This window comes from Charadrius vociferus, unplaced genomic scaffold, assembly GCF_000708025.1.
Source record: "Charadrius vociferus isolate BGI_N301 unplaced genomic scaffold, ASM70802v2 scaffold49, whole genome shotgun sequence".
In the NCBI taxonomy this organism is placed as follows: domain Eukaryota; kingdom Metazoa; phylum Chordata; class Aves; order Charadriiformes; family Charadriidae; genus Charadrius; species Charadrius vociferus.
The window spans coordinates 5818498-5828706 of NW_009661375.1; positions in this window are offsets into that span (position 1 = coordinate 5818498).

Below are 10209 nucleotides of genomic sequence, written 5' to 3' on the forward strand. Positions count from 1 at the left end.
TAAAGCTGAGGCTTTTCTCCTTCCATTGCTATCTGACTCCCTGTGGGGAAGACAGGACTGTGGCTACTCTTGGTCATTGCCCTTCATGGTAAGGCTCAAGGATAAGGTAAAAAAAGAGGGAAATTCAAAAGAGTTTAGAATAGATGAGATATTGATCTTCTTAACTGCATGTCCTCCACAGGAGGACAGTCCTCCTACGATGAAGTCTGCGTGAGCCGTCTTCAAAGCAAATTGTGGATGCCCGCAGTTTCTGCGGATTTGAGGAGAGACGGAACAATACTTGTGAAGAGGGATCTGTTGAGAGGAGCTAAGTAGACAAACCGTACGAGGCTCAGGAAGCCTCCAGAGCTGAACAGCCTCAACAGCTCAGAGACCGCTCGGCGGAGCGTCATCCGCACTGTATGCTCGTCCCATCCTTCCTTTTCCCAAGACGACATCTTGTGGCAAATGCTCCTGTGTTCCCAGTTTATGACCAATCTTGGAGAAGAGAGACTGGACTGGATGGGCGCTTGGTCTGAGTCAGGGTACCAGTGTAGGACAGAGCGATGCTACCCCGGGCAGGGAACTGCCTGGCTCGCAGGGACTGCTTTCCATCTTTGCAGGCACTGGAGGCTGAAAAGGCTCGAGATTTGTAGACTTTGGATCTGGGGCTCTGTAAGACAAGTGGTGCTTTTGTTCAGCAATAATCCTTTGCTCTAATAGAGTGACAGGAAAGCTGATCTGGGGATAATTGGAGTTTCCTATGCATTTTCCTGCTGGGCCGGGGATCTTTCCTCCTGCACAGTCAGAGAGATGAGTGCAATAATCTGTTACAAACGAAGAAGTGCTTTCTGACCTTGGATTTCTCTGAAATGTGCCTTGTTAAATGATCAGTTCTTGCACCTTGCGAGGATCGCATTTGGTGTGATCCACTGCTGAAATACAATTGTTTTCTTCATTCCTTCACTGACCATCTGTTACCATTTAGAAAACATGGCTAAATAAAAGAAACATCCCCTCTGTCTCCCTGCCAGCAATCCCCATTGATCTTTCTTCAGGTACATAGGATAGGAAAAAGGTCAAATCCAATGTGTGATTTTTGGTCTGCACAGTCCAAAGCTCGAAGGCAGGTCACTGCCGGCTTTTGTCATTTATGGTTGTGTTGCCCGTAGGCCTTAGGTTGGCGATTCCTTGATTTTAGGTGATTTGAGTAGGAAAGGTGAAATCTTGGTTTTAAAAAAACCTGAGTAGCAACAAGAATGTACTAAAAAGTTTTAATAAGACTGTTTCTGAAATGTTAAGGTCCCTGGGACACACACACACAACCCCGCGGATACGGAATCTGTTAAATCTCAGTATTTGACTCTCTCTTAAGCAGGGATGGAGAACGATTCCCTGAATTTTTAGCCATTGCCTTGCAGGTGGCTGGAACACGTAATCTCCAGGTGGGAGACTGGGATTTAAATTCCACCTCTGCATCGAGTACAAGTTCCCCCGTGGATCTAAGCAATTCTCCAACAATCAAAACCCTGACCCCAAAGAGCAACAAAAAAAAAAAATTGTCCAAAATGTTTTTTGAACTTTTCTGATAGATGTTTTTTTCCTATTTTTTGCACCAGCTAATGCCTTGAGTTTTTGGCGTTTCTTCAACAAAGAAGTTCCAAAAGCAGGAAAAATCATTTCTGCTGAAGTGAAGGCTCCTTTCCAGGTGCTGGAGTGGGAGAAGCTGATAAAGAGGAGGTGGTGGCTAAATATATAATGTGGCAGCTTAGTAGTAATTGGTGTCTGCTTTCTTGTTTCTGTCTGTAATAAGATAGGAAAAAAAAAAAAAAAAGGAAGCAGCAGGTGGTAAAATACCAGTAAGTATGAAGTTTGAAAAAGTAGGTGAGCGAGCAGCTTTGCTAAGGTAAGAAAGCACTATGCAAAGCTGAAGTTATTACTGCTATTCTAAAGGAGGGGGCAAAAACTGTTAGTCGTGCAACCCCCTTCCAGACTGGTCTTTGAAAATCCACGTTCTGTCCACGTGAACGCACTCCTTTCCATGAGTAATTTAGAGCAGACAACTAATTGAATCCTCTCGTGTTGCCACGGCTCCCTCCCAAGGGATGGTTGCACTGGAAAAGGCTCTTAGTCTAAATCAAAATTAGTCTTTAATATTGGAAAGAACAAACAAATGAGCCCTGCGAGTTTGATGCAGTTGATGGAAGTGGTTGATGTGTCGCTTCTGAATTGCGCTAAGTGCGCTTCAACCTCATTGACTCAAAGCGTAAGGGCTCGCTGGAGGAGCTAATTACATTAAGAAGAAAACCAGCTGCTCTTCAGCCAAATTAGGGATGCCCTTCTTTCTCGTCGCCCTTCTTTCTCGTCTCCCTTCTCCACGCAACGACATGCTGATCTGGGGGTCCTGCAGCTTTCCAGGGATTAAAGGGCAGTTTCGGGTGTGCAAAGCTGCCTTTGCCTAACTAAGGGCTTGCACCATCCGTGGCTAATGCTGCTGTTTGGTGATACAATTTGCCAGAAAATGTGATTTATTGTTTTCCCCCTATTTTTTTACACAGATGACTTGATCCAGCAGCCTTTAGGTTGCCTTAGGTCCGAAGTCTCTCCGGTGTTTGGCACAGAGCGTGTGTTTGCAGCTCTGAACCGAGCTGGTTGGGGACGAGTGAGTTGGGCCGTCTTAAAGTGTAAACAGCCTCCAAAAAGTAAATAAATTGGGAAGTGGTTCAAGCCGCAAATGGCAGCCAGAATCCTTTTCTGCAAATTGCAGAGATTTTTATCTTGCTATCTGAAAGTGACATTCAAAAAATTGCTCTCTTGGGGCTGGAAAGAGAAGTTCTTCATTACAGAAAACAGGGCTGGATATGATTAAAAAGAGAAAGTGTTCTCCTTGGGGTTTTTTTGTTTCATTGAAGTGAAAATTGAAAAGCTGGCAACCTCTGGGCTGTCAGTGAACCAACGATCACTCCAGCAGTTTCATATGTGAGCTGACAAATGGCATATGTAGAAGGCATCTGCATAGGTCCTACCTTGCACTGGGCAAAGTTAAGAGACTGCCATATACTCTCAGGATACTCGATCCTCTGTACCTTATCAAAAGATGCCAAAAATACATTTATTGAAATGCAAAACTTCAATATTTTGACTCTGTCCATGTAGAAATAGCTTTTCTATCTCTCGACAGGAATCCTGTAGTTCTCTGTGGGACTGTTTTGCAGTAAACTATGCATTCTTGGACAGTCCTTCGGAAGAAGAACGCTCTGAAAACTTTTCCAGCGTCAAAATCTCAGCGACATTCTGCAACCTGCAGAAAGAGCCCTTTTTCTTTCGCAGATCCTGGAAGTGACTTCTCCTGGTTTTTGCTCGCCAGCTAAAGGGCTTAGTAAATGCTTCCAAGCGTGGAAATAAAAATCAAAGGTTTGGAAAACATTTTTAAAATATCTTTTTAAAGACCTTTTGCCAGCTTCAGCCCTCTTCCGCTCCTGTTTGAGCTTTGCAGACTTTTAGCTTTCAACCTGCTCTAACATTGAAAGAATGCGTTGCTTGGAAGTAGCTTTCTTTGGTAAATAGTTTCCAGGGAGATTTAGATTTCTTTAAGCTGCAAATTTCGCGTCCTTGAAATTAAAATGTAATTTTTTGAGGTTTCTTTCAATTGTATGCAGCCCCAAAACTACCTTCTGTTACTGTGCATCAAACCTCTAGCAGTATTGTTGGGGTTATTTTACACCAAGAGGTTTCTAAAGCATCCTCTGTCATCTTACGGTGCTTCTGGAAGCTCTCCCTGACGCTGTGTGGGACACTGTTCCTGCAGCTGAGGCAGAGCCTCCTCATCCGCGAGCAAAGAGCACAGTCCACCCATTCACCTGGATGTACTCGGCACCGGACACTGGTTTTAGGGCGGGTTAGGAAAGAGCTGCGGTCCACAGCCAGGGAGAAAAAGGGGAAACTGAGGCAGGAGGGGCTGGGTGCGCTGGCATCCTTTGAGACAGCAATTCTGCAAACCAGAACTGCTGCTGCTTCGACGGCGAGTGCTGTTGTCATCCCTCGGAGCGTGGGGATGGTCTGAGTCTCATACAGACGGGAGGCTTGGGACTCACCGTGGGTGTGTAGCCTCAGGAACCCGCAATTTTCATCCTCCGCGCTTTTCTTCTCTCTGTGCAAGAAAGAATGACTTCGACTCGCATTAGCCTGCTTAAAACACCGGATCGTACGTCGGTGGGGGGAAATGCGTAGGGAAAAAAAACAGAAAGCAAGAATTTGGTTTGGGAGTTACCCTTTGTCGGTACTTAGTTATTACAGGAGCCTGATCTCGTGGACGTGCGCCAAAGCAGGTTTTGCTGGGACTTTATGCGGCCGCGGGGATTGATCCTTAAAGCTGGTGCTGACACAGGCTGGGACCTCTGACTCCTGTGACTCAGCTGAGGCTCGAGGGTCAGACCGCCTCACTTCGCCAAACAGAAACCAATTTTTTTTTCTTTAAAATTAGGACTTTGGAGAAAAATGGTGAACCGCGGTAAGTTATAGCTAACAAAACAGTAATAAAACAAACCATCCTTTAGTGGTCGCCTGAAATAACAGCTACATCAGAAGCTGTCTCGGCTCAGGCAAGTCTTTTGGAAACCTTTCTGGAACAGACAAGAGCTTTAGTTAGTGCTTTGAGAGCCCTGTTGCCCATCACGGCCGTCCTGGCTGTCACCCTGCCTTGGGACGCTGCTCCCCTTTACCCAGCACTGATGGCAGAAGGACCCCTTGGCCACGAAACTACAGCCGCAGATGTACTCCTGGGGATTTTGGCCATTTTCCCTATTTCTTGCTGTTGTCCCACAAGAGGTTTCACCAGGGTGCCTGCAGACCCGGGCGGTGAAGGCATTGAAGCAGGTACAGGGAATAGGGCTGCTTTCAGAAGGCAGCATGAAAAAGTGCGTGGAGGTGAACAAAAAGAAAAGTTTGGTGGGTTATTTTCACCATACGTGTATCAGGCGTAGAAAAATGTCCAGATCCTCTTAATGGGATGTCAAATCTTCAGAAATCTAGTTTCCTAGTACGTTTGTCACGGTGAATTCCCTCCCCAAAACCTGCGTAGCGGGGTGCTGCCCTGACCTCGGCCGGCTGAGCCCTGCACGCACATGATTTAAGCAGTGAGCAAAAGCTAAAACCACCTCTCCTAAACCTCAGCCCACGCGTGATTTAAATGGTGCTCACAGCCCACTTTTCCGTGGACCAGCCCACCTCGCTTGGAAATGAATACAAAATTATTATTTTGTTAATTTAGAGGCTAAGGGAGTGTTGCCCTTCTCAGACACCGCACCGTGTGTTTGCTGGTCTCTGACTGCTCGCCTTACTGCAGATGTACAGGTGAACTTTCAGACTGGTCTTTATCACGGGCTTGCATGTTTAATTTGGTTGATTTAGGCCTTGTCTGACTTCTCTGACCACCGGCACACCAGCATCAGTTTGGCTGTAAACGTCTGGACACAGCGCTGAGGAGGTTCGGACTTCTCCCCATCCTTGCTCTGAATTTGTGGTGGTCATTCAAAAATCTCTGGATACAGACCCCGTACAAAGGATTTATCTTTTCAAGAGAAGCGTTTCATTCAGAGTAGCCAGTTTTTGCTCCATGTTAACATCTGGGCACCTTTTAAAGACAAAATTTACTGCAGTTCAAGATTTTTTTTCCCCCTTGTGAAAGGCTCTGTAAAGCTTCCAACTGCTTTACAGTCTGCTGGCTCCCACAGCTGTGCCCCACATCGCTCTTTATCTAGTTCAACAAGTATGACCAGGCTGCTTCCGGAAGACCTGGAGTATCTACGGTGTGTCTGGATTCTGCTGGGAGTCTGCTCCACCGCTGCCTGCACCATCCAGCTCAGATGTGTTGGGTGGATAATCTGCAGCCGCAGCGGTTTGGGCTTGCTGGAGGGACTGCTAAGAGCTTTACGGAGAAATGAGGCAAGAGAAGGTTGGGATGCACAGGTCTAATCTCTCTGCTTGGGTTTTAATAGGAAATAAGAGGAGAAGCAGGTAGGCGAGGCTGTGCCAATGGGTAAAGTGGTACCACATGGCAGAGGATGGAGAGCAAGGACACGAAAGTCCCGTATTTTCATGTGCTCTACCCACTAGGGTTAAACCAAACCTGGTTAAACAGATTCTTCCTTGACTGTAAGTGCTTCGTTACCCACCCTTCAAATTACCCTGCAGGGGTGGGGAAAAGGTGTAGGGGCTGGGGAGCGATTAGGGGAAGAAGGTGGCAGTGATGGGAAATCAGAGGTGCGGAGCAGATGAACGGTCTCCTGTGTGTCCTGCAGGCACGGAGACGGGCGCTCTGGCCAGCACGCAGGGCGATTTGGCAGATAATCCGTGAGTGAAAAGCATGAAAACGTGATGCACTGTTGCAGAGGGTTCAGGAGGTTCTGCACTGAAAGGGCAACACTTCATTCATCTGAGGGGCTGCGTGTGGCCAGAAGGAGATACCTGAACAGGTCTAGAAGTGATGTCAGGAAGGCTAAAAAAAACCAACCAACCTTGAACTCTGGTGCGGAACAGGCCACCAGACCCTATGCAAAAACAGAAACAGGATGAAAAAGCAGTTCCAACTGCAGACCAGGAGTGTGTCCTCCTCCAAGAAGACTGTATCCTTTGGCAAGGATGTACATCTTGTGATGTATTTCTGCCAGTTAGTGAGCTAAACCAGCTCCTGGAAAGGTTCAGCTAGCAGAGGAAAGGCTGGGGGTGGAGGAAGGTAGAGGTGGACCTCCATATATTCATGGACCTCCTGAGCAACCTGATCTAGTTGAAGATATCCCTGCTCATTACAGGGGAGGTTGGACTAGATAACCTTTAAAGGTCCCTTCCAACCCAAACTATTCTATGGTTCTATGATATGGAATCTATGCCAATGGAATCCTGGGCTGCATAGGGAAAAGTGTGTCCAGTAGGTCGAGGGAGGTCATTCTCCCCCTCTACTCGGCACTGGTGAGGCCACAACTGGAATACTGTGTCCAGTTTTGGGCTCCCCAGTTCAAGAGGGACAGGGAACTGCTGGAGAGAGTCCAGCGAAGGGCAACCAAGATGATTGAGGGACTGGAGCATCTCCCTTATGAGGAAAGGCTGAGAGAGCTGGGACTCTTTAGCCTGGAGAAGAGAAGGCTGAGGGGAGACCTTATTACTACTTACAAATATCTAAAGGGTGGGTTGAAGGAGGATGGAGCCACACTCTTCTGGGTGGTTCCCAGTGACAGGACGAGGGGCAATGGGTGCAAGTTGGAACATAGGAAGTTCCGTTCCAACACACGGAAAAACTTCTTTACAGTTGGGGTGACAGAGCAGTGGCACAGGCTGCCCAGGGAGGGGGTGGAGTCTCCTTCTCTGGAGATTTTCAAAGCCCGCCTGGATGCAGTCCTGAGTGATGTGCTCTGGGCAATCCTGCTTTAGCAGGGGAGTGGGACTAGATGATCTCTAGAGGACCCTTCCAACTCTGAAAATTCTGTGATTCTGTGTGATTCTGTGATATCTGTTGTGATGAACCGAGCGAACAGCTCAGCCATCATGAGTAACTTCCCCTGGAGACAGTTCAGGTCTCAGCTGAATGCTGGCAGCGCTAACTGCCCTCGCTGGGGGTGTTCCCACTGAGCAGCTTCCAACTCAGTTATAAAATAACCCAGATTTTAAACCCAGGTTAAACCCTGCTCTTGTGTACATCTCCTCTAGGAACAAAAATACCTGCCCTTGAGCCTCTGGGTTTCCAGCCCCCTCTAATTAACCTTTCTTCCCCCAACATGATGCCGCAGCGAGGACTCTCTTGGAGGAGCAGGAAGGCAGAGGGACTTCTCAAGAAGTTCTGTGTCCACCATGTCCCCTGCCCCAACATGCACATGGCCAAGGAAGGACCACATCCTCCTCATACAGGCGTGCTCTGACCTGTTGCAGAAAGCCGAGCCTCCTCCGGGATGCTTTAAGCAGGCAGATAAATGTTTTCCTGTTTAAGAGCAAGGAATTAGTCACACCTGCCAAATCCTTCTTGGTAAATAAGATTAAGCTTTACCAAGGAAACCTGAAATTGTAAAACCTACTTTTCCATGTGAAAACTCGCTTACTTTCTTTTAGTAAAGCTTTTTTTTTTTTTCCTTAAGAACGCTTTCAGTGTTATTGTCTGGTTCTGGCTCGTCACTGAAATGGGAAAAAAATAATGCAAATTTGTGCAGAAGACCTTTCTCCTTCATTTAGGAAGAGCCTCCACAGGAGGTGTGGACTGTGTCCCTCTGAGCCAGCTGCATCCGCTCCAAAGCATCGCAGGGCGACGGGTGCTCAGGGCTCCCTGCTCAGAGCCTTTGCAAAGGCCACTGCTTTGCTTTGTCTGCTTCAGTCCTGATATATGGTGGTGCTCAAGTCCCTCGAGAGGCCCCTGAGCAGAAGTCCATGTACATCTCTGAAAAAACACCATTGGGAGAAATACGTTGGCTGTAAATGACTGAGGAGCTACGGCTCTTAAACCTTTAGGAGATGTATGGCTGCAGTGGAAGGTGTTGTAGGTTGGGAACATGGGCAGAAGCTGAACAGCCTAGAGTAATGTCATCTCAGGGGATGGGAAAAAGCCTGTGTGGGTCTTTCAAACCAGGCTCTGCTCTCCCGGTCTTCCAGCACGTTTAGCCTAAGATCTCCATCTGGGAGAAAAGGCTGGGTTTCATGTTAGGAGGCTGTAATTGTGTGGGTAAAGCACTTGCTTCTCCAGGTGTTGGGTTACCAGCTCTCCTCTGAAAGCAAGGGCGTTTCTCCTCAAGGTCAGGAGCTTCATGTGCATTTTTTTGTCTGGTCACTGAAGTAAAACCTTTCTTCTCATGACAACAGGAGGGTGGTGATGCTTTCTGTGCTATAAAAAAAAGCACCAGCAGAAAACCAGAGACAATGTTGTTCATGTTTGGGGGCGGTAGTTTGTTTTATTTTTCTGTCTGGGATCTTTTTGTTAGTCTTCTTTGAAAAAGTCATCGTTCCTGGGCTCTTTGAAATGCACCAAGTGGATGATTAAGTGCGGGAAGCATCCAGTCTCTGGGCGTGATTTGTATGCTAATCAATGACACCAGCACCACCGAATGGCGAATGGCGTTATGCTTGAACATCAAAGAGGCCGTTAGGGAATGGCTGGAAGATGATAGCCATGGGCCCGGGGAGCTGGTGGCAGGGGCTGGAGGCGTCCCCGCAGGAGTGGAAGTGGAAGCCCCGGAGGCGAGCAGGGTAAGACTTTATACCTGACTCACTGGTGCCGTCTAATAGGGGAATCTGCATACGGTTGGCAAAATCCGCCACTGAAGGGAAGTAACTTCAGGGAAAACGTTGCCCTAAAAGCATTTCATTATTTTTCTTATGACCGACTGAATAGAAGCACTTTGGTACGTTGAGGCAAATTTTATATTGCTCTCCGCCTCAATTCTGTGAAACTTTCTTTGCAGAAACACCACAGTTTCAAAAACAGCCCTTAATGATTGACCACCAGTCCCAGGAACCGCAGAGGCAAAGGACTTCATTCTATACAAACAAGCAAATCGAACAGGGAGGGTTGCCATCGGTGGGGGTATTTTCTCAGGACGGGGCCTGAATCTGAACACCTCTGGGTTAAGAGTAATGATTTTCTTCGGAGGTTTTTGTTAGCAGGGATTCGCTCCCTGCTCCAGATCTCAGCGCCCCTCTCCAATTCCTGGTGTGAGCACAAAGGCAGCTCTTATTGTGCTTAACTAGAACATCAGTTACAACATCTGAGCACTTGAAAGCCAGAAACGAAGAGGTAAGACCTCGTTCATTTTAACTATTTCCACATCATAACCACTTGCATGACTTTTCTTGACTGTATACAAAAGCTGTTTCCACCTCTGCAGCTACCTAATTACAACTCACAATGATACTTAACAGTTTTCCTTGGGTTTTGAATATATTTTTTTTTCACTTTTTAGTGTTTTGTCATTATTTTTCTCCTTCTTACACAGATGAAGACTGGGCTCCGACAATTTAAACACCTGGATAAGAACACTCATCAGTGCACTCATCAAAAGAGCAAAGGCAGTGGCTAACGGTGTATTATGTGCAGCTGAACATCTGTTTTCCCATGGTAAGTGAAGATGCATCGCACTGACTATGTCCCAGGTCCTTCAAGTCCCCTGTCTAGAAGTGACACCTTTCTGCAGAGGCCACAGTCCTGCAGAGAGGAGATCAAACATCTGATCCTACAGCTGGGAAATCATACGCTCT